The sequence below is a fragment of the Pongo pygmaeus genome, chromosome 16 (assembly GCF_028885625.2).
Source record: "Pongo pygmaeus isolate AG05252 chromosome 16, NHGRI_mPonPyg2-v2.0_pri, whole genome shotgun sequence".
Lineage (NCBI taxonomy): Eukaryota > Metazoa > Chordata > Mammalia > Primates > Hominidae > Pongo > Pongo pygmaeus.
The window spans coordinates 29579874-29607004 of NC_072389.2; positions in this window are offsets into that span (position 1 = coordinate 29579874).

Below are 27131 nucleotides of genomic sequence, written 5' to 3' on the forward strand. Positions count from 1 at the left end.
TGAAAACATCATTGTAACAAAATAGATGTCAATTTAAATAATGTCTACTCTGGAAAACATGATCTTATCAAAGAAAAAGAAGGAGGGAGGGAGGAAGGGAGGAAAAGGAAACACTAAGCACAGTGATTCTGAGAATCATGGAGATTATTTCCTTCTGGCACAAATGCAAAAACATGAGATTATTAAAAATTAGATTACTATGGAACAATTTGTTTCCAATTCATCTTTGCTGTTATCTCAGTTCATATTTTAATGACATTGCAGGGAAAATTGAGCGGTTTATTTCTCTTTTAAAAATTTTATGATGCACCCTCCCCGGTCCCATGTGAGTCTGACCTGGACGCAGCAGGGGCTTCCACACATTGCAAGTCTACAAGGAACACAGAAGGAACTCTCCTTGGACCACAGAGCCCAGTGGTGCTAGCATGGCTCGCCGCCTATGTTATACCCGCTGGCCACCTGGGGTTGGCTCTAGTATTGCAGACCATGGGCACCCTGGCCACCAAACACTCCTACCCCAGCAGCCTTGAGATCAGGAATGCGGTTGCCACCTGGCAGTGAGACCGGGAGAGGCTGCCCTGTTAGGAAAGTTGAAGTAACTTTAGTTCAGATACTGAAAGTTTTTCAAAAGTCTTTTCCAAAAGAAACGACTTCTCAATATTTCTATCATTCTTACAAATGTGCCTTTGGATGCTGATTTAGAGTCAAGCTTCCTTGCAATCATTTTGTTCTCAGCTCTACCATGTGTTGGACTCAGTAGTACTCCCACCTGTTATATAGTTCACTTGAGCTATTGGTATGATGTTTATTAAATATAATAATAATAATAATCCTCTGACCCCAACAATGTTTAAAAAGAATTATACACCACAGTCAAGTGGGATTTATCCCAGGTATGCAAGGCCACATCAACATTTAAAAGTCAATTAATATAATCCATCACATCAACAGGCTAAGAAGAAAAATCTCATGATTGTATTATAGATGCAGAGAAAGTATTTGACAAAATCCAACACTCATTCATGATTTTAAAAAAAACCCTCAGTATACTAGGAATAGAGAGGAACTTCCTCAACTTGGTAAATAATATCTACAAAAAGCCTACAACTAACATCATAGTTAATGGCAAGAAACAAGAAGCTTTCCCACTAAGTTCAGGAAAAAGGCAAGGATGTCCCCACTCACCACTGCTTTTCCGTATCATCCTGGAAGTCCTAGCTAATGCAATTAGACAATAAAATAAAATGAAGGTATACACATTAGGAAAAAACTTCTGAGACTAGTGAGTGATTATAGCAAGGTTGCAGGATACAAGGTAAATGTACAAGTGGAATTTGAAATAATAACACTCCTTTGTGATCATTTCAATTTGAATTCCCAGTGCTTAAATTAACATGCAACTTTTCTTTGTTTTCTAGTTGTAAAGTTTCATCTTTCTGTTTTCTTCAGCTGTTCTCTGCCCCTGCCCTGTCTGCCATTCCAAGCCCAAGGCCCGGGAGAACAGTGAGTGAGCAGGTCCCTCTGCCTTGCCCGTCTCATCCTCATGGAGAGCACACATCACTCTGCAAGAGCTCCACGCAGTGCTTAGCCAGTCACAGCTGCCCTGGGAAACAATTACACATAAAGCAATAATTTGCTTACAGTTTTTAGTGAAATGTATACTTCTGTGATTAATAAATAGAAAATGTGAGGGTCAAATGCAATAAACTCTTGTGGTTTGGAACACTATATTTCCTCTTGGGAGAGAAGGAAATTAAGAACATTTTTTTTCCTCTAATTACACAACAGTAAAAAATTGATTCCCTTTGTGGTAGTGAGGGTTGGTGATGAGGGCAGCAGGGAAGGCAGGCTTTGAGAATTTTAAAGCATAAAAGATGACCTTCCTATAAAAGAGTGCCACTTTTTATCATGTAATAACTTAAAACATAGAATTTGGAATTAATACAATAACAAAACTATGTTAGTTGCACCTAAATCAGCTCACAAATTCTGACAGTATTACACTCCAATTCTCTAGAAGTGCTGCATGAAGAATCCAAGCTAGATATAAATTTACTAATTTAACTTTATTTTAAAGAACACCAGGGTGAGGTTTTCTACACTAACATGTACCAGGTTAACTTGGAGTATGAGGCTCTAAGGATCCCAAGTAGTTGGCGATGTTTTTAACATATTTTTAACTGAAATAATGAAGAATCACTTATTACAACTGAAATAAACTAATCCTAAGTGTTTCTATATACCTTAACTGTTACCGATGTTTATCTCCCTCCTGCCCCAAGATTTCAAAGATTCATTATTCCTATAGCGGTAAAAATCCCAAATGTCTTATGTTCTCCCATCTTCTGAGTCCAGCCCTCGTTTTCAGTCTCATTTCCTGTGGTGTCTATGGCACCCCCTTTCTACCCCAACATCATTTGTTCCAGCACCAAGACTCATCACTGTTCCACAAACCCACCACACGCCTCTTTGCCTTCTGCTCTTCACACATGGCATTCCCTGTCTGGCTTTTTCTCCTCCACACAGCCTCTTACAGCTACTAGAATCCGATAACTCTTCAATGCCAATCGCAAATGCCACCTCCTTGTCAAAAGCTTTGAATTCCAAGTGAACATCTTCTTCTTCTGTTCCCCCTTGAAATAGGATTCCAATCTAGCATTGATCACATTCATTCATTTAATATAATTCAGCATTTTACTGGACCTTGGCAATTTATCTAGCTCCAGCACATATGTTTAGGCACTTACTATTAAATGGTCCCTGCCCTCTAGTAACTTAGGGTTTCTTCCTTGTGTTGTAATACTTTGTGTTCCTTCTTCATTAGATTTTAAGGCTACCTAGGGCAGTACTTTTCAACTTAGCTTTGTGCCTAGGTTATTGACCAATGGTAAAGGAAGTCAGGTATAAATGCAAATTAACTCACACCCAGGAGGCTGCTCTCTGCACCTGTGGGATTCCAGACACTCTGCCTTCAGAAAGCAACCCAGTAATTATAGAAGACCTAAATGTACAAGTTGATCATAATGTTCATATGGAAATATAAACATGTAAAAATCACCAGAAAAACTCCGGAAGAAATAACAAAGGACTAGCCCTGCCAGATATTAAAACATAGAATTCTTTCTTTTTTTTTAGGTGATGCTCATTCATTTATTTCTCATTTTATCCTCATCACACCAGGCTGGGAGAGGAGGTGTCATGCACCAGTGTATAGATTGTGCTATTGCCTTGCTTTCAGGCAGAATTGAGATCCAGGTTCTAACTGTCTCCAAGTTTCCAGCTGGGACAACAGCAGGAAACAGGCAGGGGGCTGACTCTCAGGCTCATGTTCCAGGACTCCCATCTGGGTACCTGAGGATCTTCCACAGAGATCATACATGGGGGCTGACAGCAGCCCCTTAAAGCAACGGGGATGACAGACCCAGAACTGATATCAGGAGTTGCAGGAACAACCACATCTGCACAGAGAGGACCTGAAAAGACCTTGTCCTTCCATCTGTATCCCAGAATCCTGGCAGAGCCTCTCCATGAGGACAGGGCCAGGGCTGGCGCCTTGGCCCATGGCTGGTCTCATGAGTGGCTCAGAGTGAGTCCTGCTCTCTCCAGCATCTGTAGACTGTAGACATTGTTACCAGCTCCTGTTGGTGCCTCTCTGCTTGAGGTGCTGGGCAATTGTCTTGGACCATTCACCATCCTCTTCCTCAAATCTTCACACTCAAGAAATCTCCATTCTTTTAAGAAACACTGGATCTCCTGGTCACTCTAAGTTTTAATTGACTGCATCTGTTGGTTTTTCTGGTTCCTTGGTTTCTTTTTCCTTCTTTACTTTCTGGGGTTTTCTAGTAATTTCAGCCCGAATTCTCACTGTCTCCATTTTGATTCCTGAGGTTTTTTTTGTGCAGCCACAGGGTCTAAAAGCACAGGCAGAGAGTTGGCACAGCCTGTGCTCTGCTGGAATTCAGGTGAGTCAGGAGTGCCCAAATGGAAAAATGTATTTGCTCCTCTATACTCCCTGCCAGCTCTCTATGAAGCTTCCTTAATTAAAGGAGTGTGGTATTAGCAAGTAAAAGGACGGCAGACCAGTGAAACAGAAGGTAAAGGCCTGAAATACAGCCAGGTACACATGGAGATAAAGCAAATGATACAGACCCTAAGTCAGCAAGTAAAAGATGGAACCCTCAAATAAATATTTTTGGGACAAATAGATAGCTATTTAGAAGTAACATTCAATCCATACCTCACTCTCCACACTAGAATAGTATATGACAAATGTAACAAAAATCTAAATGTAGACCAAGTGCAGTGGCTCATGCCTGTAATCCCAGCACTTTGGGAGGCTGAGAAGGGAGGATCCCATGAGGCCAGGGGTTTGAGGCCAGCCTGGGCAAAAAAGTGAGACCCTGTCTCAATTTAATATATTTTTAAAAATCTAAATGTAGAATATTGAGACTATCTAAATTCTAGAAGAAAATATAAGTAAACTTCTTTATCATCTGGAGTAAGAAAATCTCCCTAAATATAGCTCAAAATTCAAACTTCTTAATTATGACTCAAAATTCAAAATGTATGAGCTTCAAGTCAGTGACAAGTAAGAAAGAAAATTGAAAATAAAGTAGAAATTCAAATTTTAGAAGCAATAAAAGACCAGTCATATAAAGATGGGCAAGACATCTAAATAGAGAGTGAATTCCCAGGGGGAAAAATGTAAATAGCCCTTAAACATATGAAAATATGATCGATCTCAAACAAAATAGAAAAAAAACCAAATTAAAACTAAACTGAGATATCATTTCTCACCTACCAGGTTGACAAAAATGCAAAACGCTAATGACAAATGATGCTGAGAGGCCCTGGGAAGCAGGCATCCCCAGATATTGGGTGCGGCACTGCACAACAGTGAGCAAAACTGCATATGCGCTTACTCATGACCCTGCAAACACACCTCCTGGAATCTAACTTTAAGCTACATTTGCAAAAATGTGAAAACATGTAGGCAAAAGGGTGTCTACTCACTGTAGCCAAAGGCCAGCCAGAGACAGCCCACATGTCAAAACAGCAGGAAGCTGATGGAATACATTACGTGGGCAATGCAATTGTAAAAAGGAAAGAGGAATCTGGGCAGGGGTTATGTTGGGGTTGTTATATTACTTTCTTGAGTTTTGTATTTCTTTTTAAAAAAAAGTATCATAAAATGTTAAATTCTGCACCCAGCCCCCTACCCCAAGGGAGATGGGCCCTGAGAGAAAGTCGGGGCATCTTTCATGAACACAGAGATCTGAGGATGGCCTGTGCCTCTTCAGGAGCTCACAGCAACCTTCTACTTGAGGAGTGTTAATAGAGTTTCTAAAGTTTGAAAGTCACTGCTGTATAAGACTTATGCCTGGCTACTTTACAGAGCAATATTTAGTTGCCATCGCAATTCTTTTCCACTCTTCAAATTTATGAGCCTGGCTGCTCTTCAGACTTCCCCTGGCTGCATCCACTTCAGCTGGCATTGTCTCTGGCTGCCGGCATGTAAGTGCAGTGAAATGTGTTGCTACAGCTTGCGTTACCTCTTGCCTTTTCAATACTGCATAGCCCCAAAGTCTCTCTCTCTGAAGCCTTAGGAAGGACTGCTCATGGGAGCTAGGGCATTACTAGGACTGCTAGATGTCTTTCACAGTCAAAACACACAGCCCCCACAAAATCCCTACCCACTCGCCCCTGGCACTGTAAAGCAACAATGCAAATGAATATATGAGACGGGTAAAAAGCTTTGTGTCCAGACAAACACGTGCACAGGGATGTTTATAGCAGCTTTATTCATAACTGCCAAAACTAGGAAGCAACCACCATGTTCTTCAGCAAGTGGACGGCAAAATAAACTGTGGTACATTCAGAGAATGCAGTATTATTCAGTAGTAAAATGAAATGCGCTATCAAGCCATAGAAACACATGGAGGAAAGTGACACGCATGTCACAGGGTCAAAGAAGCCAATCTGAAGAGGCTACCCACTGCATGGTTCCAACTGAACGATATTCTGGAAAAGGCAGAACTATGGAGACAGGAAAACGATCAGTGGTTCCTGGGGGCTAGAGGAGAGAGAGGGATGGATAGGAGGAGCACAGAGGATTTTTAGGGCAGTGAAACTACTCTGTACAATACTGCAACGGTGGATACAGGGCATTATACATTGGTCCAAACCCACACAATACACAACACCAAGAGTGAAGCATAATGTAAACTGTGGTCTCTGTGTAATAATGATGTATCAATGTGGCTTCATCAACCATAAAGAAATGTGCCACTCTGCTGGAAATGTGGACGGTCAGGGAGGCTATGCTTGTGTGGGGGTGGAGAAGATGTTGGGACCCTCTGCTCATCTTGCCGTGAACCTAAGACTGCTGTAAAAAGATAAAATATTTTTTAAAATGAGCTTTTATTGATAAATAGAACGTGCTAGAGAAATTGTTATGTGCCCATTATGTGGGAGGTACGTTATGCAGAAATGCCAGCCACATAATTTGACCATCTCATGATTTCTTATTCCTGCAAAGACGGATGTGGCTCATAGCTTGGTCCACCCAATGCAGAAACAATATGAATAAGCATTTCCATTCTAGCCTAAATGCCTTCCCCATAATGCTTCCAAATCCTTTATTTCCTTTCCCAACTCAAAAGCAGCAAATTGAAGGTAGCAATTTTAGGATCTTATCTGAATTTTCCACCTAACTAACTTTTCTTTTTTCTTAAATCTTGGCAGCTTATGAATCCGCACACATTCCTCTGCCTTGGAAACCTTAAAAAGATTCTAGCGGTCGGGCGCAGTGGCTCACGCCTGTAATCCTAGCACTTTGGGAGGCCGAGGCAGGCAGATCACGGGGTCAGGAGATAGAGACCATCCTGGCTAACACGCAGAAACCCCGTCTCTACTAAAAATACAAAAAATAAGCCGGGCGTGGTGGTGGGCGCCTGTAGTCCCAGCTACTCGGGAGGCTGAGGCAGGAAAATGGCGTGAACCCAGGAGGCAGAGCTTGCAGTGAGCCGAGATCCCGCCACTGCACTTCAGCCTGGGCGACAGAGTGAGACTCCAACTCAAAAAAAAAAAAAGATTCTAGTGACATAATAAATTCTGCCTTATTTCCACCCAAGATCAAAAGCTCTTTACACTTAGTTCCACAGGACTGTGGGGGCAGCAGGTGACCTTAGTGGTTGACGTGAATCTCTCAGAGGCTGGCTGCCTCAGAAGAGATCAAGCCTTAGGTCTTCCTTCCTGTGCATGAGACTTTGCAGCCAAGTCTCAGGAGGGCATCTGTACTCACATTTGCAAAAGGTCAGCCGAGCGTGATGGCTTGCACCTATAGACCCAGCTACTCTGGAGACTGAGGCTGGGGGTCACATGAGACCAGGAGTTTGACACCAACCTAAGTCACATAGTGCGACCTGTCTCTAAAAAAAAAAAAAAAAAAAAAAGTTTTAAATTAACAAGCCATGGTGGCATCCATGCGCATGTAGTCCCAGCTACTCAGAAGACTGAGGCGGGAGTTTGCTTGAGCCCAGGAGTTCAAGACTGTGGTGAGCTAGGATCAGGCCTCTGTACACCAGCCTGGGTGTCAGAGAGAGACCCTATCTCTAAAAACAAACAAACAACAACAAAAAAAACGTGCAAAAAGTCAGGATGGGCATGGAGAGAAGGCACTGGCAAGGAGATGGCTCCCTACAAGTTTCTTACATCTTCCCTTATACCCTAAATCCTGCCCTCTTTTCCTTCTACCTGGATAATGATTTTCTTCCTTTGGCCTCTCTGATGTACATCCCACCCTCAATATCTTCCCTTTAGTCTACTTTCCATGTTGTCATTATGAAAACTCTGGAAAGGAAAGAAGCTTCAAAGTCAAAATCCCCTAGTATTCAAAATTGTTTAGGAACCATGAAGTACCAATTTTCCCCATCAGATGAGCAAAAGAGACAGATGGATAGTATCTTATAGGTTTGGATGTAGGGAAATAGCTCGCTCCATGCAGTGGCAGATACAAACTCCATGCAGTGGCACAGCATTTTGGAAGGGCTCTTTGGAAGGACTGCACCTATTCAAATTCAAATGCATGTTTCCTTTGACTGAGACACCAGTTCTAGGAATCTAGCCTATATCAATTCAGTCAGTGCCAAAAGTATATGTGTAATGTATGTTTTGAGTCATATTGTTTGCAATAGAAAACCACTTACATGATCTAAATGCTTATCAGTATGTCACTGGTCAAGAAAGTTTTGAAAACACTTTGCTACAGAATGCAACAGAGCTACCACAAAGGGTAAGCTCCATACAGCCTGCAAAGAAAGATTCTCTATATTGTACTTCTGCTGTTATATGATAAGCAAAGACCAGGGTCACATGTTTCTTTTGTAGTTTAGCCATATGGACTCCCAAGGTGTAAACACCACCCCCCATGGAGTCATGGCATCAGACTCCTCAGCAACCTCAAGGACAGGTTTCAGAGTAGCAACTGGACTGCATCTCACATCCTTGCCTCAGCCCACTAAAGGTCTTCCTGCAGAATCTTACCCTGGCTCACACCTCTTTTCATTCCAAAATGCAAAGAAGAGCCATGATTCCATCTCAGATCAAATCTAGAAAATAACAGTTATACATCGAGGCCAAAAAAAAGAAAGAAAGGATAAATATTTTAAAAACAAAAATATAGAGGACAGGCTAGATGCAGTGGCTCATGTCTGTAATCCCAGAACTTTGGGAGGCTGAGGCAGGAGAATTGCTTGAGATCAGGAGTTTGAGACCAGCCTGGACAAGAGAGCAAGACCCTGTCTCTAGAAAAAAAAAATAGCCAGGTATGGTGGTGAGTGTCTGTGGTCTCAGCCATTCAGGAGGCTGAGGTAGGAAGATCTCTTGAGCCCAGGAGGTTGAGGCGATAGTGAGCCAAGATCACACGACTTACTGCACTCCAGCCTGGGCAACAGAGAAAGACCTTGTCTAAAAATGCAGGGATGGAAGGAAGGAAGGAAGTGGGGGGGGAGGGAGGGAGGGAAGGAAGGAATAAAGGAAAGGAAAGTTCACTAAGAAACCAATAATGAGGAAAGTGTGAGCACAGCTAACATTCAAGAACAACAGCCATTTGGAAAAATGGCTGCAAGTAACAATTAAAACAAGCAAATAAAAAAGCAACAAAGTACAATTTTTACATAATAAGTCAACAAACATAATGATAAAAACCCTGGGCTCAAGAGGCTCTGTGGAATCTGGTGCACTGTGCATACGAGTGAAGTCCCCACACCCTTTCCCCTCCAAGACAGACACTTCCCCAAGCCAGGCATAAGCACCCAGATCTGCTGGCACAGAATGCAGAGGTTGGACAAGACTGCGTGGGAAGGGAACAGAGATGAGGGCCTGGGAGAAAGCATGGGTGACTTGACTAGAGGCCTTGAACTTCCCCTCTCACTGGTCTTTTTCTTTAAAACAAACCCATTCACTATCCCTCCACCCCTCCACGTTCCCTGCTGCTCCTGATTGATGCAAAAGAACAAACACATTCATTTCCTAACAAACACCCTTGTGGTGAGATAACATGTTGATCTGAACCGACATGTTTATCATTCCGTCTTTCCCCATGGCCTCCTTCCATTTCGGCAGCAACTTGAGGTCTTGTCTTACCAGCTCTCGAACATTGGCCGGGAGAGGAGAGGAGACCTAGTGTTGGAGTTCTCAGCCTTTGCATCCCAAAATAGACTTTTGAAACTTCATGTGGAGAAAGAGAAACCTCAGGGAAGCTCATGATGAAAAGGCATTCCTCTCACCCACTTCATCCCAGACTTGACAAAGACGTCAGAGTCCAGGGAAGGAGGAAAGGAGAAGACCAACAGAGATAATTCTATACAGCATGGGGCCTAGCGTCCTGCCCTGCACCCACAGGCCTGATTGAGGGAGAAGGGACAGAGGGAACCCCCTTTTCCTTTCCCTCTTACTTGGCCCAGTCCCTTCCTGGCTTCTGCCCACCCCTGTCTTTGTTCCCTTTGATTCAATGTTTTGTTACATCTGCACTGGTTTCACTATCTTTCATCAGTCCTATAACCTCTCTTCCCAACTCCTCTGCCTCCCTTTTTCTCAAAATCATATGCCTTTTTTAGACTGACGGTTCCTGCCTTACGATGGTTTGACTTAGACTTTTCAAACTTACTGTGGTGTGAAAGCAATACACACTCAATAGAAACAGTACTGTGAGGCCAGGCATAGTGGCTCACATCTGTAATCCCGCAAGTTTGGGAGGCTGAGGTGGATGGATCCCTTGAGGCCAGGAGTTCGAGACCAGCCTGGGCAACGTGGTGAAACCTTGTTTCTACCAAAAGTACAAAAATTAGCCAAGCATGGTGGCGGCGGGCACCTGTGGTCTCACTGCTGGGGAGGCTGAGGTAGGAAGATGGCTTGAGTCTGGGAGGTCAAGGCTGCCACAGAGCAAGACCCTTTCTCAAAAAAAAAAAAAAAAAAAGAAAGAAAGAAAGAAAAGAAATAGTAGCTGGAGAACCCACACAACTGTTCTGTTTTTCACTTTCAACCATATTCAATAAACTGTCTGAGATACTCAACACTTTATTATAAAATAAGCTTTGTGTGAGATGACTTTGCCCAACTGTAGGCAACTGTAGGCACTCTGAGCTTGGGTGAGGTGGGTTAGGCTGAGCTAGGATATTCAGCAAGTCAGGTATATCACATGCACTTTCTACTTAAGGTATTTTCCATTGACCACTGGTTCATTGTGACATAATCCCATCATAAGCCGAGGAGCATCTGTATTATTACTATTATTATTATTGTTATTATTATTTTTATGTGTGCACACCAAATGTTTATCAGCTTCTCATTCTCTTTTCCCAATTGTCTCATTTATTCATTTTTCAAATATTTATGGACAATCTACTATGCACCAGTCATTGTTGCAGGCACTGGAGCTGCAGGAGTGTTCAAAGTAAACATAATTTCTATCCTTTCCCTCTCACGGACTTTATATTCAAATAGGCTGAGGGTGATGTAGAAAATGATATCAACACATAGACCATAACACCAGATGGTGATGAGGGCTCTGAAGATAAGTAAGTCAGGAAGAAGGAAGCTGCCAAACACAACTGGAGTAGTGTCAAAAAGGTACATACCACTAATCTCAGCGCTTTGGGAGGCTGAGGCAGGAGAATTGCTGGAGACCAGGAGTTTGAGACCAGCCTGGACAACATAATAAGACCCTGTCTCTACAAAAAAACTTAAAAATTAGTTCAGCATGGCGGTATGTGCTGCTTGTCCCAACTCAGGAGCGGAGGCAGAAGGATTGCTTGAGCCCAGGAGTTGGAGGCTTCAGTGAGCCATGGTCATGCCACTGCACTCCAGCTGGGGCGAGGGAGACCCTGTCTCTAAAAAATAATAACAAAATAAAATAAAAAGGGACTGACTTGAATGTCAGTGCATTAGGAAAGGTCTTTGAGAAAGTTGATGCCTAATGCAGTGAGAGTGGCAGTTAGACAGGCATCGATTGCTCAGACTCACAGATCTGCAGATTGTTATGAGGTGGAATCCAATATGCTGTGTACAGCAACCACATTAAAGTAAGGATATGCATCACAGCCAAAGGGCGTCTCCCAATAAGAGGCCAAGAGAGGTCAGGGCAGTCTCCTCATGCTCCCTCTGAAAGCACTTGGCCAGATGCACGCTCTCTCAGATCAGGACCCAGGGGCTACAGAGGCATGCACTAGGCAGGCTGTTAAAGCTGAACCAAGAAGCAGAGCCAAATTGGGAAGGTGAGGTGCAAGGGACCACAGAGACTGAGTGCAGGGAGCAGAGGCAGGCAGGGGGTGTTTGTGTGCTTTTTGTAAGTATTTTGGTTCATCTTAGTGTGTCCACTTAATGGAGCTAGAATAAGTCAGCAATTTCCATGTGATAGTCCATAATTAAAAGAAATAATACCATGTTATTATAAAGAAAAGAGAGTTGAATAAGAGGTTCTTGGCTTCATTAAGCCAATTAGATCAGTTTCCTTCTGGGAAAAGCACAATGATTCCTACCGTGCCAGAAAATTCAAGTGAACCCTGACAGCTCTCAGGATTAGGAAGTATTTGCTCAAGCATGGAAGTCAAGCTTCAGGGGTGGCTAAAGAATGTCTGAGCCTGACTATGCAGATGCCACGCATAACTACACTGTGGGAGGATGGCATATATGGACAGTAAGTCATCCAAAGGGCTTCTAATTTGTGACTTATAAAAGCATACTGCACATTCTGGAAAGTGCACACATCATAATGTACAGTTAAAGGATTACCGCAAAGTAAATACTGTCACGCCAAGAAGTAGAGCATGGCCAGCACTCCAGAAAATCCCTTATGCTTTCCCCAGCCACTGACACCTTTCCTTCTTAAAGGTAACCACAAAAGTAAAAAGAAATGCAAAAACCCAGGCAACTGGCATTCTATTCAGTTAATAGAATATTACAAAACCTCACAAAGTTCCCTTAAGACCCTTTCCAATCATCTTCCACTCCTCAATGCCAGAGGCAACCATTGTTTAGACTGTTTTCCAAGCTACATTAGTTTTGCCTATCCATGGACTTCAACTACATAGAATCAAACATTAGGGAGTCTTTCATCTCCGGCTTCTTTCACTCAGCGTAATGTATCATGATTCATCTATGTTCTTGAATGTATCCTTGATATTATTGAATAATAGTCCATCATATGGAAATAACACATTTTGTTTATCCATTCACTTGTCGATAGATATTGCAGTGGTTTCTAGTTTTTGGCTATTTTGAATAAAGCTGCAATGAACAACCCTTTTATGTACATATATTTTCATTTATCTAGAGTACTTGACTAGGACTAGAATTGCTGATCACAGATAAATATATTTCATTAAAACAGAAATTACCACACATAGTTCCAGAGTGGTTGTGCTGACGCTAGACAGGCGAGCCCCCAAATTGGGGCTTAGCCTGGGAGGGCTCTTGGCTTCACCCAGGAAAGAATTCAAGGGTGAACCAGTGGTGTTAAACAGCAACTTTGATGGCAGCACAGTGCATAGCAGTAGCAGGGGTACTGCTCCTTGTGAAGCACGGCTAACCACAGGCAGTGTGCCCAGAGTAGCAGCTCAGGGGGGTTCTGCAGTCATTTCATACCCACTTTTAATCACAGGCAGATCAAGGGGTGGATTATGCAGAAATTTCTAGAAAAAAGATGATAACTTCTGGGTTGTCAGGTCATTGTCAGGGAAAGGGGTGGTAACTTCTGGGTGTTGCCATGGCAATGGTAAACTGACATGGCACTGATGGGCATGTCTTATGGAGAGGTGCTTTTGCCTCTTCCCTGTTTCAGCTAGTCTTCAATCTGGTCTGGAGTCTGAGCCCTGCCTCTGGAGTCAAGTCCTGCCTCCTGCCTCAGTACCTGCTTTACGCTTCCACCTGCAATGCATGAGAGTTCCAGCTGCTTCACATTCTTTGCCAATATTTGATGGTATTATTCCTTTTCACTTGAGCCATTCTAATGTGTGTGTAATTGTACCACCTGGGCCTGGAGTTTCCTTTATGGGAAGGACTTTGATTTTGTTTTTATTTCTATTTTTGTTCATTTTAAATTTGAGATGGACACTTGGTCTGTTGCCCAGGCTGGAGGGCAGTTACACAATCATGGTTCACTGCAACGTCGACCTCCCAGGCTCAAGCAGTCCTCCTGCCTTAGCCTCCCAGGAAGCTGGGACTAAAAGTGTTCACCACCATGCCCGGCTAATTTTTTATTTTTATTTTTAGGAGAGATGAGATCTCACTATGTTTCCCAGGCTAATCTTGAAATCCTGGGCTTAAGTGATCCTCCAGTCTTGGCTTCACAAAGTGCTGGGATTATAGGCATGAGCTACCGCACCTGGCCTAGGACTTAGATTTTTGAATTTAACATCTTTAACTGATATAGAGCTATTCAAATTTTCTCTTCATCTTGCACTGGTTTTGGTAAACTCTGTTTTTCAAGGAAATATCCTATAACATCTAATTTGTTGAATGTATTAGAAGTCTCCACTATGTTGACTTGTTATTGTTTTAAAAACTATACGTTGTAGTGTTGTAGTGAGAGTGTAATTTCATTTAACCTCCACTTTTTTGCTATGTCATATATTTTAAATTTGCATAAGTTAGAAACCTCACAATACATTAGTATAATTTTTGCTTAAACAATTGCTTGCTTTTCAAAGACATTAAGAAATTAAATATAATACAGTATCTTTTTTGTTTTATATTTACAATATCCAGTTTTCTCCATTTCTTTTCACCTGAAGAACTTTTAGCTTCTCCTCTAATTCAGGTCAGCTGGTAGTGAATTCTCTCAGCTTTTGTTTATCTTAAACTGTCCTTATTTCACACTGTCCTTATTTTTGACAGATTATTTCTTCCTGGATATAGAATTATGGGTTGATGGATTTTGATGAGAAGTAGCTGAATTTATATACAATTTCTCTGTATGTAACATGTCTGGTTTTCTCTGGCTACTTTAAAGATTTTCTCCTCATCTTTGATTTTCAGCAGTTTGACTCCATTGGGCCTAGTTGTATTTTTGTTTTATTCATCCTGCCTGGAGTTTTCTGAGCTTCTTGGAGGCTTATGGAAGCTTATATTTTAAACAAATTTGGGAAATATTTGGCCATTATTTTCTCAAAACATTTTTCTGACTCATTCTCTTTCTGTTCTCCTCCTAAGACTCCATCTCTCCATCTCTCCATATGTTAGACTATTGAATATTGTCCTACAGATCAATGAATCTCTGCATACTTTTTCTCCCTAATATTAAGATTGGATAATTTGCATTTATCTGTATGAATGTAAGCAGAGTATGCTTTGATCATCTTCGTCTACTGTTAGGCCCATCCAGTGAAATCTTCATTTCACACATTGTACTGTTCTAGAATATCCATTTAGTTCTCTTTACAGTTTCTATTTTTTCCACTGATGTCCCCTATATTAAAATTTATTATGACCATTGTGTATGCTAGGTTGCTGAGAGTCTTTTTCTTTTTGGTCTTCTTTTAGATCTGTGTGTTTTATTCTGGCAGCCAGTTAATGTACTGGTGGTTGAGCTTGATCCAGCTAAGGCTTGCTTCTGGACTTTGATGTTGGTATTCTGGGTGTAAAGTAGCCCTTACTCTTTTTTTGTTTTGTTTTGTTTTTTTGGTTGTTTTTTTTTTTTTTTGAGGCAAAGTCTTACTCTGTCGCCCAGGTTGGATTGGATTGCAGTGGTGCGATCTTGACTTACTGCAACCTCTGCCTCCCAGGTTCAAGTGATTCTCCTGCCTCAGCCTTCCAAGTAGCTGGGATTACAAGCACATGCCACTATGCATGGCTAATTTTTGTATTTTCAGTAGAGACAGGGTTTCGTCATGTTGGCCAGGCTGGTCTCAAACTCCTGACCTCAGGTGATCCACCCACTTCGGCCTCCCAAACTGCTGGGATTACAGGCGTGAGCCATCGCCCCTGGCTGAGTAGCCCTTACTCTTTGACTGATGTAGTCCTGTCCCTCAGGCATGGCCTTGCTGTGGTCTCACTTGAATACTCAGAGTGTTCACCATTCTGTTTCTGGCGAGGCAGAACTCCTGTGTCTCCCAGCACTCCAAGCACTGCACAGTCTCTGGAATTTCCATTCAATCTAGCAGCTGCTCACTGCCAGGCCTTGCAATTGACCAACACATAAGCATAGCTTAGTATCTAGCCAAAGACTTAAGTGGACACTGTGCAGACTTTTAAACTCCTTCTCTGCACAGTTCCCCATTCTTTCTGATACCCTGTCCTTCAAATTGCGGCTGCCTAAGCCACCCTGAGCTTCAAGCAAGGCCTCTATTATGCACTGAGACCATCAGTCATGCTCTGGGTGGATTCCACTTCCTCCCATCTCCAGCTGCAGTTTGGAAAATGCCCTCAGGTGGCAAACAGAGGCAGTTTTGGTGCCCACCCTACACTTTCTTCCTCTTTCAGGATCACAGTTCAATCTTGCTGTTGCCCAGTGCTCAGAAACAGTTGCCTTGGCTGGGCACCATGACTCATGCCTGTAATCCCAACACTGGGAGGCTGAGACAGGAGAATTGCTTGAGGCCAGGAGACCAGCCTGAGCAGCATAGTGAGGACTCCTCTCCATAAAGTAAATAAATAAATTAGGTGGATATGCAGCACATACCTGTAGTCCCAGCTACTCTGGAAGCTGAGGTGGGAGGATCGCTTGAGACCTGGAGGTCAAGGCTGCAGTGAGCTATGATCGTAACCACTGAACTCCAGCCCAAGCTACGGAGCCCAAGTTTTGTCTCAAAAAAACAAAATGCCTCATCTATTTTGCCCATATTTATAGTTGTTGATGGTGGAAAAGTTAGTCTGGTATCAGTGACTCCATCATATGGCAAGAAATGAAAGTAAATTGCCAAGAGTTTCATTTTCTTTTTAAATTTGTACTTTAATGATTTACAAACATCATCATATACAGGTTATATTTTACAACATGTTGTCCAACCTTTAAAACAAACAAAGAAACTTCAACAAATGTAAAGTAAGGAAACAGATTTTTAAGTACCTTGGTTTTCAAAAAATTCATTTTGAGGAAAGCGGAGCCATGGAAAGGTCTTCTGCTGTCAATGGTGCTACGCTACCTTCCGCCACGCCAGCAGAGTCCCTGGATGCTAGGATCTAAATGCATTTGGCAGACACAGCTGAGAAATAGATGTGTGACATTAATAAAAGAAACAGTTCAAAAATGCATGCTTTACTCCAATCTGTACCTATATTTTTATATTTTTGTCTTCTGCAGCCCTCTCATTTGCTTGGAGTTTATAAATTATTGCACTTGCCAGAGCCATCATTCTAACAATAAAAATGCTAAATTTAAACTTTCACTTTTTTTGAAATAAAACTCTCAATTCTGCCTGTAATCTCAGCTACTTGGGAAGCTGAGGCAGGAGAATTGCTTGAACCCAGGAGGTGGAGGTTGCAGTGAGCTGAGATCGTGCCATTGCACTCCAGCCTGGGTGACTGAGTAAGACTCTGTCTCAAAAAACAAACAAACAAAAAGCAAAATAAACAAAAAAAACCCTCTCAATTCTACTAGAAATATAACCTAGGGTTTTTTTTTGTTTTTGTTTTTGTTTTGTTTGTTTGTTTTTTTACTTTAAGTTCTGGGATACATGTGCAGAATGTGCAGGTTTGTTATGTAGGTATACACGTGCCATGGTGGTTTGCTGCACCTGTCAACCCATCATCTAGGTTTTAAGACCCGCATGCATTAGGTATTCATCCTAATACTCTCCCTCCTCTTTCCCCCCATCCCACAACAGGCCCTGGTGTGTGACATTCCCCTCCCTGTGTCCATGTATTCTCATTGTTCAACTCCCATTCATGAGTGACAACATGCGGTGTTTGGTTTTGTGTTCCTGTGTTAGTTTGCTGAGAATGATGGTTTCCAGCTTTATCCATGTCCCTGTGAAGGACATGAACTCATTCGTTTTTATGGCTGCATAGTATTCCATGGTGTATACATGTCACATTTTATTTATCCAGTCTATCATTAATGGGCATTTCAGTTGGTTCCAAGTCTTTGCTATTGTAAATAGTGCTGCAGTAAACATACGTGTGCATGCATCTTTATAGCAGAATGATTTATGATCCTTTGTAACCCAAGTTTTATTTTAAAAAAAAGTTGAAGTTTCAACCAAGCCAGAAGATCATAACTATAGACAAAGGAAAAGAACATGAAATATCCAGTTTTCTACATGGGTAGCTAAAGTATGTAATGTATGTGCATTACTTTTACTCAAAGTTGTTTTTTCTTTTAGAGACAGACTCTTGCTCTGTTGCCCAGGCTGGAGTGGAGTGGAGTGGCATGATCATAACTCACTGCAGCCTCCAACTCCTGGGCTCAAGAAATTCTCCTGCCTCAGCCTAAGTAGCTGGACTGCAGATGTGTGCCACCATGCCTAGCTAATCTCTTTGTTTTTAAAAATTTTTTTGTAAATACAGGTTCTCACTCTATTGCCCAGGCTGGTTTTGAATTCCTGGACTCAAGTGATCCTCCTGCCTCAGCCTCCCAAAATGTTGGGATTACAGGCATGAGCCACCGCACCCATGCTCAAAGTTGCCTTTGTGGTGTGGAAGCCATTTCTCTTTATTCTAACTGCCTCTAATGAGGCAAACATGTTTCATGTCTAGATTATCTGCAGCCAGATGGGGAAAGCATTTAGGATCTAGAACTTGTCAGATAATATGTGTAAAATTATGTTTGGGTAGCTGAAGACCAAAGGAAGTTGATAGAATCATGTAATGCCTCACCACATCTAGGATACAGAACTAACACACTGATATAACTCAAACAAGAGCCTCTTTTACCTGGCCCACTGCCTCCATCTGTACTTATTCCTTACCACACCTAAATTCCAGACATACTGAAACTCTTGTGAAAATACTTGGTGATCTTATTCTTTGCTTCCACCACTCTCTCTGCTGTGCCTCCTTCTTGTTTCTGCGTGGCAAGCTCCTACTCTCCTTTCACCACCCAGTCAAGGATGGCCTCTTGACTACCTCTCTCCGGGTAGATTTTTTTTTTTTTGAGATGGAGTCTCGCTCTGTCGCCCAGGCTGGAGTGCAGTGGCGCGATCTTGGCTCACTGCAAGCTCCGCCTCCCAGGTTCACACCATTCTCCTATCTCAGCCTCCCTCGTAGCTGGGACTACAGGCACCCGCCACTACGCCCGGCTAATTTTTTGTATTTTTAGTAGAGATGAGGTTTCACCATGTTAGCCAGGATGGTCTCGATTTCCTGACCTAGTGATCCACCCGCCTTGGCCTCCCAAAGTGCTGGGATTACAGGCATGAGCCACCGCACCCAGCCCTCTCTGGGTAGTATTAACAGTTCTCTGACTTCCAGAGCCCTGCAGAGGCTTCTGTCATGGCACTGGTATCACATAGGGGCACTTGGTGTTTACAAGTGGAAGGAGGTAGGATTTAGAGAAGTTGATCTTGGTGACTGGAGCTTTCTATTAGTCATTTGGGAGAGAACGGATATAGGAGGCATAAAATGAGCAAGAGCATGTTTTCAGGTTGCTTTATTTCCAAAATTTGCTCTTGAGAATCAAAAAGGAAGGGCTGAGGTGGTATATTACAGCAGAGATGGAAATGCAGTGGGAGGGAGAGTGAGACCACTGAAGACCATCCGGCGGCAGGGCGACTGGAGGAGGTGGCCTGGGCGGGGCCTCTGGCCTGTGGGCTGTTGGGGAAACCACAGCTGGCACTGAAAGCCTGCCTAGCTTCGCCCTATGTAGCTCCTGGTGGGGACACCTGACAGCCGTGGAGGCAGGCAGAGCCTGCAGACAGGCTGGAATTGGCTGGAACCTCAAATGCTGCTCCGTGTTCTGCCCTTTGCCTTGGCTTGCTACCCACAGTTGTCATCCTGAATTTTCCAAGAGGCAATTCCTTTCCTGTGTTTAGATATGATGCTGAGCCTTCTCAGAACTGTCCTGGTAGACGTTCCTTCCTGGGCAACGGCCCAGAACGCATCTGTGTCTTTCTAAAATGGAGATGGGCTCCTTGACACCTAGAGGAGCAACAGAGGGTGTGAAGGAAAAATTTCAGACTTAACACTTGAATGTGGCTGGGGAGGGTGATGTTTTGTCAAAATACAAGTGTCTCCTCCACTCAGCATGGCTCCAGAGGGCAGAGACACAGCCCTGTTTAGCACGACTGAAGCAGCATATCCACCACTGTTTGTTGCTTGTCTGCAACAAGATAAGGAACTTCTCAGAACATAAAGCGAACACACTGCTTCCTTGCTTCCTTCCCTGAGAGTGTCTTTCCTAACAGGCAGTGCACAAGCGGTCTGCAGACCACACCTGAAGTAGAACTGACTGTGCATCCTTGCACTCCTGATCGTTACCACAGAGCATGGCACATAGTGGGCACTTCATGGTACTCTCTTTGTGAAATAGTTATTTTCATGAATAAGTTGAGCTTTAGAACAATCATTAGAGGACTCAGGCCTTTTTCAGGAGAGTGGACCTTCTCTCTCCTCAGCAGTAATCACTTTCCTCTCTTAATTCCTTCTTCAGTAAAATATAATAGCACATTGCTCTCTCTTGCTATCGCCCTCTTTCTCTGTCTCCATCTGTCTTATACATCTAATAATATATTATTTGTCCAAATATGATTTGATTATTCTATAAGATAAAATTGAATGTCCCTTTTTTCTTCCTTGTCTTGCTATCTTCCTGTAGCTGGTCATAGCAACATTGACTCAACGAATGACTTAATCAGTCTTGCTTCTTAGGGATTACAATGGATTCAGCTATGTCCTTCTCAAATTTATATGTTGAAGTCCTAACCCCAAGTATCTCAGAATGTGACTTTATTTGGAAATAGGGCTGTTGCAGATGTAATTCATTAAGTTACAATGAGGTCATGCTGGAGCAGGTGGGCCCTAATCCAATGTGACTGGTGTCCTTACAAAAAGGGGAACGTGGACACACACACGCACACACACACACACACACACAGAGAGAGAGAGAGAGAGAATGTCATGTGACCATAGGAGACGATATTGCAGTGATGTCTCTACAAGACAAGAAATGCCAAAGATGAGCAGCAAACCTCAGAAACCAGGTGACAGACTGAAAACAGAGTCTCCCTCCCGGTCCTCAGAACCGGCCAACTCTGCTGGCACCTGAATTTCAGACTTTTGGCCTCCAGACCTGTGAGACACCTCGTTTCTGTTCACGCCATCTAGTTGGTGGTGCTTTGTACAGCAGCCCTAGTGAAAAATATAGGAGTGTATTCTACACACTTTGTTCATATCCCACAAATGGGGCCTAACACATGACCACACAGTTGAACCCAAGAGGCTGAGGCTGCCGTAAGCTGAGATTATACCACTGCACCCTGGCCTGGGCAACAGAGCAAGATCCTGCCTCAAAAAAAAAAAAAAAAAAAGAAGAAAAAATAAAAGTAAAAAGAATTTTAAAATGTTGTTTACCTTTAATATGATAGTATGTTAGGCTTTCATGCTATGGAAATAGGAAGTTTTTACGTCGTTCATTTTGCTGTTTGTGGCTTCTAGGTTTTGTCCTTGTTTAGAAAATTCTTCCCCCTCTAACATAAATATAACACGTACTTCTCTGGTACTTCCCTTTGTTAAAATGTTTTAATAATAAACCCCCTAGGTTGTATTTTAGTTTATGATGTGAAATAAGGATTTGACTTTTCCACCCAAATTGTCCATGTTTCCAATGCCATATACTACACAGTACTTTCTTCACTCCATTGATTTCAAACTCCACGTTTCATCACAGACTAAATTTCCATACACACAGAAATGTTGCTGAGTTCTTACTTTTGTCCCCAGTGTGCATTCCTGTGTGAAAGCCACCAGAAATAGTATCTTTAATTGACAGAGTAGATCTATCTCTCTCATGATTATATTTTGATAGTGGAATTTACATTGTTTCTTTGTGTGTGTGTGTGAGGCCCACCTTTACAATACATCATTTGGAATACAAACATTATATGTTAGACATATGCTAGTTATAAAGCGTACGAATATGCAAATATATTACAATGAGAAAATTAACATCAATAAAATGAATAAATTAAAATAATCTTGATTTTTTCAAGTAATATTTATAATATACTAAATGTTGATATATTTAAATAATTATAGTTAAATATGTTTATATCAGAATTTATTTAAAATATAAATATATAATTAAATAGTAATTAATAATTAAAATTAATAAAATAATCAACTCTACTTAGATTTCACCATGTACTATGTGTGTATGTATATTTAGTTCTACACAACTTTTCCTGTGAACACCACTCTGATTCAATATAGAAAGAGTCCATCATAGGGATCTCTTCCACCACCCTTTTATAGCCACAGCCTGCCCCCTCTCTCTCCCCTTTGTAAAAATTGGCACCACCAACTAATTTACCCTCCATCTCTGTTGTTTTGCTGTTTCAAGAATGCTACATTAGGCCAGGCACCGTGGCTCATGCCTGTAATCCCAGCACTTTGACAGGCCAAGGCAGGCAGATCACTTGACCCCAGGAGTTTGAGAAAACCCTGGGCAACATGGCAAGACCCTGTCTCTACAAAAAATACAAAAATTAGCTGGGCATGGTGGTGTGTATCTGCAATCCCAGTCACTTGGGAGCCTGAGATGGGAGGATCACTTGAGCCCAGGAAGTCAAGGCTGCAGTGAGCTGAGATCACTCCACTGCACCCCAGCCTATGCGACAGAGCGAAACCCTGTCTCAAAAAAAAACCAAAAAACAGAAAATTAAAAGAATGCTACATTAATGGAATTGTATGATATGTAGACTTTAGAGACTGGCTTTCTTCACTCAGCACAAGTCTCTCAAGATCCATCCAAGTTGTGTGCCTCTGTAGACCATGTCTTTTTACTGTTGAGTAGTTAATTCCACAAGTGTGGATGCACCATAATTTGTTTATCCTTTCACCTGTTGGAGGCATTTAACTTGTTTCCAGTTTCTGACTATTATGAATAGAGCTGCTATAAACATTCACATACAAGTTTTGTGTGAATGAGTTTTAATTTCTCTAGGATGAATGCCTAAGAGTACAATTGCTGAGTTGTATGGTAAGCACATGTTTAGTTTTACAAGAAACTACTTTATCACATATATAAGTATGCTTAACAAGATTGTGCTTAATATTGCTAGTAGTATTAGTGCTCTGCAAAAATAGTATTGTACCACATGTGGTCATCCGGGACTTATAGCCAACATAATGTTTCCAAGATTTCTCCATGTTGTTGTGTATAACACAACATAATGAGACACCGTCTGTACTAAGCCCGGGAAGTCAAGACTGCAGTGAGCTGAGATCACACCGCTGCACACCAGCCTGGGCATCAGTGTGAGTCCATGTCTCAAAAAAAAAAAAAAAAAGAACATGTTTGTATGTATATATAAATATATCAAGCAAATGATATATCTTTGTTTTCTTTCCTCTCTTATTCCCTTATCAAGTAACTATAAGATATATTGAGCCAGGTGCCTTGGCTCACGTCTGTAATCCTAACACTTTGGGAGATTGAGGCACGAGAAGGGCTTGAGGTCAGGAGTTTGAAACCAGCCTGGGCAACCTAGAGAGACCCCTATCTCTATTAAGAGAAAAAAATTTTGACTTTATATCAATATTTCAGTATTGCTAATTTTACATAATACTATTTAAATTATGGGATATTGGCTGGGCTCAATGGCTCATGCCTGTAATCCCAGCACTTTAGGAGCCTGAGACAGGAAGATCTCTTGAGCCCAGGAGTTCAAGACCAGCATGGGCAACATAGTGAGACCCTGTTTCTATAAACATACATACATGTGTACATACATACACAAATGGATATCAGGAGAAGAGTAAACATTACTCAAGGACTTTACCTCCTCTTCTGGAGAAGGGATGGTTTAAGGAAATGCATATGGGTGCTAAATTGACAAGGGGTAGATTTGTGAAGATTAATTTTAAATGTTAATTTGACTAGATTAAGGGATATCCGGATAGCTGGAAAGGCATTATTTCTATTTTATTTTTATATGTTATGTTATGTTTTATGATTTTTGAGATAAGGCCTCACTCTGTCACTCAGGCTCTAGTGCAGTGGCGCAATCATGGCTCACTGTGACCTCAATCTCCTGAGCTCAAGTGATCCTCCCGCCTCAGCCTCCTGATTAGCGTGGACCACAGGTGCATGCCACCACGCCTGGCTAATTTTTTTACTTTTTGTGAAGATTGGTCTCGCTAAAATGTCCAGGCTGGTCTCAAACTCCTGGGCTCAAGCGATCCTCCTGCCTTGAGCTCCCAAAGTGCTGGGATTACAGGCATGAACCATGACGCTCATGCAATTTCTGGGTCTGTTTAGTGAGAGTGTTTCCAGAAGAGACTAGCATTTGAATCAACGGACTAAGGAAGGAAGATCTGCCCTCATCTGATGTGGGTAGGCACCATCCGATCAGCTGAGGGCCTGGATAGAACAAGAAGCAGAGGAAAGGTGAACCACCTTCTCTGGAGTGAGCCATCCATCTTCTCCTGCCTTGGACATCAGCACTCCAGGTTCTCTAGCCTTCATACACCAAGACTTAGAGCAGTGGCCCACTGGCTTCTCAGGCCTTTGACCTTGGACTGAGAGTTACACCTTTGGCTTCCCTGGCTCTCAGACCTCAGTACTTGGACTGAGTCACACCACCGGCTCCCTTCATTCTCCAGCTTGCAGAGGGCACATCATGGGACTTCTCCGTCTCCATAATCCTTGTAGCTAATTCCCACAGTCAGTCCCCTCTCATCCATCCATCCATCTATCTATCATCTCTATCCATCATCATCTATCTATCTATCCCATCTATTTATCTATCATCTATCTATCAATCATCTGTCTACCTATCATCTATTTATCTATCTAATCTGTCTATCCATCTATCATCTCTATCTATCCATCCATCATCTATCATATCTATCTATCCATCTATCTATCTATCCATCTAATCTATCTATACATCTATCATCTTTATCTGTCCAGCCATCCAACTATCTATCATCTATCATATCTATCTATCTATCCATCTATCATCTCTATCTATCCATCCATCTATCATCTATCATATCTATCTATCCATCCATTTAAATATCTATCTACCTAATCTATCCCTCCATCTACCTATCATCTCTGTCTATCCATCTATCATCTATCCATCTATCTATCTATTTAGCTAGCTAGCTAGCTATTATTTCTATCTTTCTATTAACATCTATCTTCTATTCTTTCTGTTTCTCTGGAGAATCCTGACTAATACAGCTATTTTATAGTTAATTTGTTGAGTTGAAAAAATAAATCCAGCTGAAATATTAGTTCAGTAAATGTGTAAGATCAACTGGTTACTTTTAGAGTTCCATTCAGGGACATGGCATATTTTATATCTATTGAGATCTTCCTTTATCACATTCAGTAAAATTTTAAGTTGACTAGTCATGTGACAACATTCTTCTCATCTATAATATTGGGATAAACATTCTTCTGCCTCAACGAATGGCCAGGAGGGTGGAGAAAATGACTATAAAATGAGAAGCACACGCCTGGCTGGTGTTACATGTGCTACACAGGCCAAATATTACTGCTGCTGTTGTTTGCTACGATTATTTGCAAACATCTTGAACTGGTTTTTGTTATTTTTCCTTAAATATTTTATTCTAAAAATGAGACCATTTTTGTTCATTTACTGCATTTTCTAATTGGCTGTTGCTTGCATAGGAGTAACTTACTGATTTGTACATCTTTATTGTATAGTTAGCCTCATTACTAACTACTCCCCTGATAAAAACCACAGTTTATTACCTGGGCATGGTGGCATGCCTGTAGTCCCAGCTACTTGGAGGGCTGAGATGGGAGAACCACTTGAGCCCACGAGGTCGAGGCTGCAGTGAGCTGTAATTGCTCCACTGCACCCCAGCCTGGGTGACAAAGCTAGATCTTGTCTCAGAAAAAACCTCACAAAGTTGCAAATAGTGATAGATTTTGCCTTTACACCTATAAATATTACTATAGAACAAAAAAGAAAACTACAAATAAACTATTTTCCCTTGCAATTGTGCTATCCAGTTTTAATAGCAAGTTTTGCTAACCTTGCAGAATAAATTGAGAGGGTTTCAATATCTTTTTGTACTGCATTATAAATAAAATTGAGGAATAAACTATTTTGTAAACTTTGTCAAATATTCTCTATTGCGTGGTTTTGGAGGATGAGATTCTGAGGACCCGTTCAAGATCCTCCGGAGATTGTTAATCTATTCGAAATATGTGCTTATTCCTTATTAATTTATATTTTGTTTGTTATATAAATACATTAGCATGATACCAAGGTAAATACTTTTTCTTTCAGCACACAAGCACAAGTGTTGTCTCTTTGAGTCTTTGCTTGTCTTCAAATGCATTTAATTGTCAGGATCGTTGAGTATCAATTTGACTAACAGAGAAGCTTATATTCAAAATCTACTTCTCAAAAAATTCTGTTGACGTTTTTCCATCACAGAATGAAGGTGAACATTCACTTACCAGATATTTAGTAAGAAGCCACCCTGTGCAGTGCTCTTCTAGGCACAGGGGTTACCTTGCAGCAGTGAAAGAGGCAGACACTGATTCCTGCCTTGTGGAGCTGAACGTCTTGTCACGAAGGAGAAGAGGCAGTCCGCTAACACGTGGGATGCCTATCGGTGCAAATTCAAATACAGCTGGAAGGGGATGTGGAGCCCTGGGTGGGTTGTGTAAGAAGTGCCTGGAGAGTTGCAACCCCAGCTGGGCTGAGCTCTCTGGTGTCTTCCTTCTGCCGGTCTTGGTTTCATCATCTTAGTTGCCCTGTTAGCTCCCTGTGGCTTTAAAATATATTTTTTGTAAGCATTTTGTCCATCTTTCCTAGATGTCTCCTGAAGGGCTGTCCCAATTTTCTTGGGCGGCTATTAGCACAGGCAAAAGTGAGAGGGATTTTTCTGGGTCCACCCTCTCCCCAATATGATCATCTAGATTGTTAATGTTGCCACTTTGTGGGATTTTTTTAATGTGTTACCTGCTATGCTTTCTACTTCCAAGAATTTTTGGCTGTTCCTCATTTACTGCCTTTCCATGGCAATTTTATAGATGGGCTGGTCTGCTGGATATCTAAGGGCAATAATGGTGATTTCTAATGTTATTGTCTGTGTTCTGAATTGGCTCTTTTTCCTCAGAGAGGAGAAACTCACTTGGGTGAAGTTTGCTTTTTTTTTTTTTTCATGTTACCAGTTGTCCTAAAACAATCCAGTGACTCTTGACTGTAATATAGATTCATGCTTATCATTGCAGATACAGACCAGAGGTTCTTAATCCTGGCTGCAATTGGAATCACCCAAGAAGCTTTTAAAAAATCTGGGTGCTGGGGTCTGGTCCCCACGTGTACTGAGTCTGGAGCAAGGCTTGGGCATTGCTTGGGCATTTAGAAGCTCATCAGGTAACCTTAAGGAGCAGCCGGTCTTAAGAGCAGCTACTTGAAATAACCAGCATGGGACTCGCAGTGGTATCCTGGATGTAGCAACATGGCGGCCTCCTTATTTTCCCAACT